General features: G+C 36.8%; 1 pseudogene; it reads left to right on the forward strand.

Annotated features, from left to right (window-relative positions):
- The window catches only part of LOC102483674 (LON peptidase N-terminal domain and RING finger protein 3-like), a 45,974-nt pseudogene that overhangs the window by 28,980 nt on the left and 8,785 nt on the right, over positions 1 to 8,209 (forward strand).

Below are 8,209 nucleotides of genomic sequence, written 5' to 3' on the forward strand. Positions count from 1 at the left end.
AAACCGGCTTTCCACATGCAAAAGAATAAGAGCAAATCCTTAACCTTCCCCATATGCAAAATCAACTCAAAATGGGTTAAACACTTTCATAGAAGACCTAAGACTATAAAACTCCTAGAAGAAAATATAAATAAAACTCATGACATCAGTCACATCATATGACTTCATGGACATGACACTAAAAGTACAGGCAACAAAAATATATAAAGTGAGACTAGGACTACAGCCAACTAAAAATTATTGCTAGGGACAAGAAATATTAATAATAACATTGAATGTTAACTTCCAGGATTTAAATGGAAAGAACGGACCATAGTAACATGCAAATTCAACAGAAGAGAGATTGATTACATAAGACTGAACTGGTGAAATAGAATTTTATGACTCTTGCGTAAAACATTACTGATTTTTGTTACTGTACTTTGTTTTCCTAATTTAAGGATCTTGGTTTCTTTTGAGCAACAAAGGTACAGCAATTTGCTGGGCCGGGCCAACCTTCCTCGCCCAATGATTCTCCCTAACCACTCTTTTCCAGATCTCGGCTTCTCTTCCCAGCGCGGTGGTGACCCCTGGCCCATTCCAGATGATGGCGACGGCTGAGGTACTAAACATTGGCAAAAAGCTCTATGAGGGAGAAACGAAAGAAGTCTATGAACTGTTAGATAGTCCAGGGAAAGTGCTCCTGCAGTCCAAGGACCAGATTACAACGGGTAATGCAGCTAGGAAGAATCACCCACAATTCTTGGGGAGAATATAAATTTCTAGTTTAGCCAAAAAAAAAAAAAAGAAAATCAAGCAAGATAAAGGAATTTTTAAGTTGATCATAGAAATAAAATTTACTAATTACAAAAAAAAAAGGTACAGCAATTTGTTAAAATGGTTTTTTTCTTTTTGTTTGTTTATTTAAGTGAAAACATAAAGTTTTCTTTCTTCCCAACCCCTCTGGAATTGGAAAATATTTGGGAGTTTTCTTTTATTGTGGTAGAATGAATATTTTTATAAGTTTAATAATACCTAATGCCTTCAACTAGAAATTGGAAACACTCGTTATTGGACAGGGCTTTGACTAGAATGTCATATCTGAAGATTAAACCAGAAAACTATGGAACTAAAGTAGATCTCAAGTGAGACAACAGAAGCCCTTAGAAATATTTCTTGGCACCAGAAGCAATTCTGCCTGGCATAGAGGATTACGGAAACTATATGAAAGAATTCATACTATAAAATAACCTGGATTTTTCCAGCCCAGCATTGTAATCAGTAGAGACTGCAAAAGAGCAGCCACAACTAGAGGATTACCTTGAGGAAGACTTTGAAGGAAAAAATAGTGACTTATCTTTGCCAGCAGATGGTGTATCACAGAATATTAGGTAGGCAGGTGGAATTGAGAAGGTTTATGTGTGACTACTGTGCTGGGATTTGCTTTTCAACAGTTTGAGTAGTTGACATGTAAATATTTTCTCAAAAATATTTAAAACCATACTGTCTCTGTTGTTATGGGATCACAAACAAAATTATAACAAATATTTCAAATATTATCTTTAAAATTCAGTTTTTTAAATTTTTGAAGTTGTATATTAACCATCAAAAACTATGAACAAAAATTTTTGATATGTAAAGTAAATGTTTGTGGGCAAATATAAAAATAAATAAATAAATGATAAAAAACTAATAATCCACTTACAAGTGGCAAAACCCTTGAATAAATAGTATAAATATTTTTCTAAAGAATACACACAAGTGTCCAAAAACTATATTTAAGAATTTTCAACATCAGTAATTATCAGAGGAATGAAAATCAAATAAGATATCACTTCACACTTCTCAAGTTGGCTATTGACAAAAAAGAGAAAGATAATAAGTGTTGTCAAGGATGTACAGTTGGAACAGTTGCATACCAGTAATGGGAATGTACAATGATTTGGCCACTATGAAAAGCAATATGGAGGTTCTTCAACAGAACTACAATGTAATCCAAGAACCCTTTCTGGATATTTATCCAAAAGAATTGAAATCAGAATCTCAAAGAGATATTAACACTCCTACAGCACTCACTGCAGCACTATTCATAATAGACAAAATGGGGAAACAATCTCAAGGCCCATCAACAAATGAATAAAGAAAATGTATATATTGGGTTGTTAGCAAAGTCATTATGCATTTTTGCATAGAAAAAATACATCATGACTTTTCTGACAGCCCAATATACTTTGGAATGTTATTCAGCCTTAAAAAGGAAGAAAATTCTGCAATAGTTGATGATGTGGATAAGTCTTAAGTACACCATGGTAGCATTCACTAAAGAACAAATACTGTATGATTTTTAATTTATATCTAGAATAATCAAATTGATAAAATCAAAAATTGGAACAGTTGTTATTAGGACAAGGCAAAGTGACAAATGAGAAGTTACTAATCAAGCGCATCAAGTTTCACTCAACCAAGAAAAATAACCTGGAGATATTGGCTCTACATTGTTCCTATAACGCCCTTGAGTAGGGAAACTGAGCAAAGGTCATCTAGGAGTTCTTTGTACTATACATGAAAGTTTTGTGCTAAATTAAAGTTAGAACAAAATACATTTTTAAACAGGAAGTATGATAAATTGACTCATAATCATAAAATTATTCTATTGCATGAATGAATGATAATATGCAGCAAATCCATTTTTGAACCAGGAAATAATTTCAGAAATATACTGTCTCTTTTCAAAATAATTACATATAAGGCAAAAGCCATGGCTGAGTGGTTAAGAGAGGAGATCCCACATGGCCAACTGCATTTTGAATCTTGGCCCTAGTGGCTTATAAAACATGCTAGGCATGCCCCAAATCCGAACAGGTAGAAGAAATGGAAGAGAAGGAATAATAGGGTGACTATGTCCCACTGGGAGTGCTTTCTCTATTCCCCTCTCTCTAGTGAGGCCATACACCCTTTGGCAAATAATTTTTTTAAAAAAAGATATATATATGTGTGTGTGTGTGTGTGTGTGTGTGTGTGTGTGTGTGATAATTTTTTTAAAATAATAGTTGGTTCTATGTGTTCAAGAATTGTACATAAATGTATGTGCTCCCTCTTCTTATTTTTGAAACTCTTATGTTAAATAATGAGTTCTCAGAAAAAGCTTTTTATTTGTAACATTCTCCATATAATCAAAAGGATATGACTTATATATTCTTGATTTATGACTGTCATCCAGAAAGCAATTAGGAATACAAATAAATGTAGCAGATATAAATTCAAGCCAAAAAAAATTCAAGTGTGTGAGAAATGTAACACACTTTGATTTTTATCTTTTAAACTTAAATTCCACTAAATATCATAAACTTTAAGTCAGTTAACACATGACTCTTCCTCCTTTCAGCAGGGAGCTGATTAAATGTTTAACAACCATGTCTCTTGGAGAAACTCTGATTTGTAGTGTTCACCAATTTCCATGGTATAAAAACTCCCACCCTGGCCAACTGCAGGCTACTAACCCACAATTCACTTAACAAGGAGTTGAGAAGAGATGCTAACAATTCAGTACGAGACTTTCCAAGACACTCTACTGCTTCCTTTCTAGGAGTTTTATCAAAATAGCTAGTACCAGGACCACTCGTGGGACCACTCGTGTGTGCACTATATATATATATATATATATAGTGCATGTGTGTGTGTGTGCATATTAGACATATATAAACCAGATCTTGTGGGGAAGAGTACAGTTATCCATGCCTATTTGTGAAACAGGTGCCATCCTTTTGATCTTATATAATATTTTTCAGTTTATCTATTTTCTACGTGTGATATAAACAGGAGACAGAAACACAGATAAAGAACTCCTGACAGAGTTCTAATGCCACCCCAGCTTCAGCCAGCTCAGATCATGGGCACATAGAAACCCAGGTACTCACACAGTTCTCCTGAGGTAAATTGGTAACCTTCCCACGTGAGTTAGTTTGACAAACCATTGCTTGCATTTTCCCGATGCACCAATATTGGGTCTCTTATCCTCTATTATTAATCCACAAATGTTTTTATTTATTCTTCAAGTCAAGTACTCTCTGAGTCTGACTCAGCTAGCAGCAGTCCACTGGACCCATGGGGAACTTGTATCTATTTGCATAACTCACGGAGAAAGAAAATTCAGCTCCTGTCGCAGACCCATTCTCTTAGACATATCCTATAGCCATTTCTCGTCTATTGTTTCTGAGACACATTGCAAAGAAATCTGAGGATTAGCCATGACCAGATTCCAGTGTGGGAAGTGAGACACGCAAGCCTTCCACCTGACTCCCGCAGTCTACCCGAGATTTCTGTCACCCATGTACTCCAGTATCTGGTACCTGCATCTAGCCAGGGTTCATCCAGCAGGGACGCAAGGAGAAGAAAGGGAATTTTCTCTCAGAGACACTCATAGACATCTACCACTGGATTTTCTCCCAATTGTCTCATCAGACTAAAATCTATAAACATCATAGGAATTGTAGAAATCTTTACAAGTAATGCATTCTCCCACTTTAAAAAAAATATACCAGAGATTAGGCTTTTAATATTGCCTGGTTCTGACATGATAAATTGTCTTTCTGTCTTCTTAGTACTTTCTTCCTGAGGCAACATGTACTATTGAAAAATAGAATAAAGGACAAAAGATATAACGAAATTTAATATAACTCTTCAGTTAATATAAATTATTTCACCTCATACACATTTGTTATAAAGTGAAATTTTACTTAATTCACCAAAAGTTTTCCTTGTACATGATAAACAATTCATGAATAAAATTTCAATAGCACAAGCAACAAAAACAAAAATAGACTAATGAGATTATATGAAATTAAAAAACTTGTGCACAGCCAAGGAAACAATCTACAGGGTGAAGAAACTATCCACAGAATGGGAAGAAATATTTGCATACTATACAACTGACAAGGGATTAATGACCAGAATAGTCAAGGAACTCAAACAATTCAGCAGTACAAAAACAAATAAACTGATTTAAAAATGGGCAAATGACCTCAGCAAACAGTTCCTAAAAACCGATACAAATAGGGACCAGTAGGTGGCATAGTGGTTAAGGTACAGGATCCCTACACAGGTGACTGTAATTTGAATGCCCTCCTGGCAGCTTGAAACTCATGCCAAGAGCATGTGCGTGCATGCCTCAAATCCTGAGAGGAGAATGGAGGAGAAGGGATTGCAGGCAGTGTGGCCTCCCCACAAGGGGCGATTTCTCGCTTTCTATCTTTCTGTCTGTCTCTCCAATGAGTACACACACCATATTACAAAACAATTCTTAAAAAAAAAAAAAAAAATGGGACCAGCAGTTAGCGTAATGGCTATGTCGCTGGACTCACACGTAGTCAACCGCGGTTTGCGTCCCAGACCAGTGGCTTGAAACTCACGCTGGGTGTGTGTGCGTGCATGCCCAAGATCACGAGAGAAGAACAGAGGAGAAGGGATTGCGGTGTGGCCATGCCCCCTGGGGGGTGATTTCTCGCTTTCTGTCTCTCTGTCTCTTTCTGGCGAGCGCACGCACCCTATAGCAAAAACCTCTCCAAAAAAAAAAAAAAAATGACCAACAAACATGAAATTATGGTCAGTGAAATACTATGCAACTATTAAATGAGGCTATGGAAGGATCTACTGGATCATCAAAAAAGTTATAATAGTTTATTGTGTTTTTAAAAATTATTTATTTAATTTTTTTTACCTCTCCATTTCCCCTCAAAATTTCCTTTCCTACACTCTTCTCCTCCCACACTCTCTTTCCACTTTGTCTCTAGTGTCCATTACAATTTTTAATACTTTTATGTTCTCCGGTCCTTCAGTCTCTACCATAGATTGTGGACAGTCGGTATATGTTCAGTGGAGACAAACAATGTTTCTCAAGTCTGACTTGCTTTACTCAGCAACATACCTTCCATATTCATCTACTTTATGTCAAATTCCAGGGCCTAGCTGCTTTTTACGGCTGAACCATATTCCATGGAGTATATGTGCCACAATTTTTCAATCCATTCATCAGTTTGTGGACATTTGGGTTGGTTCCAAGTCTTAGCAATTGTGAATAATGCTGCAATGAAAATAGTTGTGCAAGCACTTTTCCAAGTGAGTGCTCTCCTGTCCTTTGGGTAGATACTCAGGAGTGGAATTGCTGGATTATATGGTAATTCTATTTGAAGGTCTTTGAGGAACCTCCATATTGTTCTCCACAGTGACTGGAACAATTTACATTCCCACCAACAGTGTCAGAGTATTCCCCTTTCACCATATCCCCTCCAGCACTTATCATTATTTGTTTTTTTAATCTTCCTCAGTCTGACTGGGGTTAGGTGGTATCTCATTGTAGTTTTGATCTGCATCTCCCTTACTATGAGGGATGTTGAGCATTTTTTCATATACTTTTTTACTTTTTGTCTGTTTGTATGTCTTCCTTAAAGAGTTGTTTATTCAGCTCGTTTTCCCATCTTTTAATCGGGTTAATCATTTTTTTCCAAGGTAAGCTGCTTGATGCAAAATGCATCATGACTTTTCTGAAGATCAAACAAGGAAAGGTTTTTTAATTCCTGGTTTAGTGGGAAAATTTAAATATAATACATTGCTGAAAAAATAAATACTACACATATATGCATATTTTAATAGTTTTCATATTTGAATAATGATATCATCAGTATTTTTATATTTCCATTGTTTAATCAGCTTTCTAATTTCTTTTCTTAGCAGAAACATTTGTTAATTGATAGAGGGGCCAACAGGTGGTGTGTTGACTAGGGGTGTTGGATTTCCACACGGCTGACCATGGTTCAAGTCCCAGACCTAGCAGCTTGCTTTCTCACTTTCTCTCTCTCTCTCTCTCTCTCTCTCTCTCGCACTCTGTCCCTCTCCAATAAAATTAAAAGAAACAAATAAATAAATAGATAAATAAAGTTAAATAAAGATAATTCTTTAAAAACATTGATAGAGGGACCAGCAGTTAGCATAATGGCTATTTCGCTGGACTCCTATGTAGTCGACTGCGGTTCGCCCAGACCCAGTGACTTGAAACTCACGCCGGGCACGTGTGCATGCATGCCCGAGATCCCAAGAGGAGATAGGAGGAGAAGGGATTGCGGCGTGGCCATCCCCCCTGGGGAGTGATTTCTCACTTTCTGTCACTCTATCTCTCTCTGTCTGTCTGGCGAGCGCACGTGCCCTATAGCAAAAACCTCTTAAAAAAAAAAATTGATAGAAGACTCTCTGTTACCAAAGACCAATTGAATAACACTTTAGAAGAAAAACTCAGAAAAAACGGTAAATTATCATGGTTTCTGGTTATAGAGAGGAAATCTGAGATAGTATCTTGTTTTTATTTAAATATTGTATCTATGCTCTAGCTTTGAGGTTAACATACAGTTTAACTTTCATCTTAATCCTCAGAACTACCCTTGCATCATGTGGTGTAGGTGTTTCCATACATGAGGAAACGGCCTGTGTAAGGTGTTCGGATTTGCCCTCTGTACTCCCACAGAAGGAGTGAGGTATGCTGCCTCCAGACTCAGGTCCTCTCTAACACATGGTGATGCTTTGCAGAAAGTTTGTTTATACAATATTTGAGGAAGACAGCACAAACTACTTCATATTGCTATTCATAGTTGCTAAACAAATTGCACAAACACATTTTAATCAAAGGAATTATAACTATGTCAATTGGATTCCCATGCTCACTAGTTTCTATATTACATATGAAATACTTCCAGAAATAAAAAGGAAGCAAAAGGGAAAAAAGAAGATTGTGTCCCCACCCTGAAGGCAGTCATGTGCATTCCCTTGTTTAATGACATTTATTGATTTATTGGGACCAACCGGTGGTGTAGTGGTTAAGGTGCTGGATGCCCATGTGGCCAACTGTGGTTCGAGCCCCAGACCTGATGGCTTGAAACTCATGCCAGGCGCATGTGCATGCATGTCCAAAATCCGGAGAGGAGAATGTAAGAGAATGGACTGCAGCATGGCCATCCCCCCAAAGGGGTAAGTCTCTCTTCCTGTCTCTCTCTTTCTGTCTCTTTGGTGAGCGCACACACCCTATAGCAAAATTTTCTCAAAAAAAGTTATCAGATTTATCTTATTGGGTTTGTACTAGGTATAGCTTTTCATATGATAAAACTAGAGCTTAAAAATGAGTAATCCATTCCAAATGAGAGATTCGGTCTGTGGATCAGAAGCCAAAGGCAATGCTTTTCCCTAC

This window comes from Tupaia chinensis, unplaced genomic scaffold (genome assembly GCF_000334495.1).
Source record: "Tupaia chinensis unplaced genomic scaffold, TupChi_1.0 Scaffold000393_1, whole genome shotgun sequence".
NCBI lineage: Eukaryota > Metazoa > Chordata > Mammalia > Scandentia > Tupaiidae > Tupaia > Tupaia belangeri.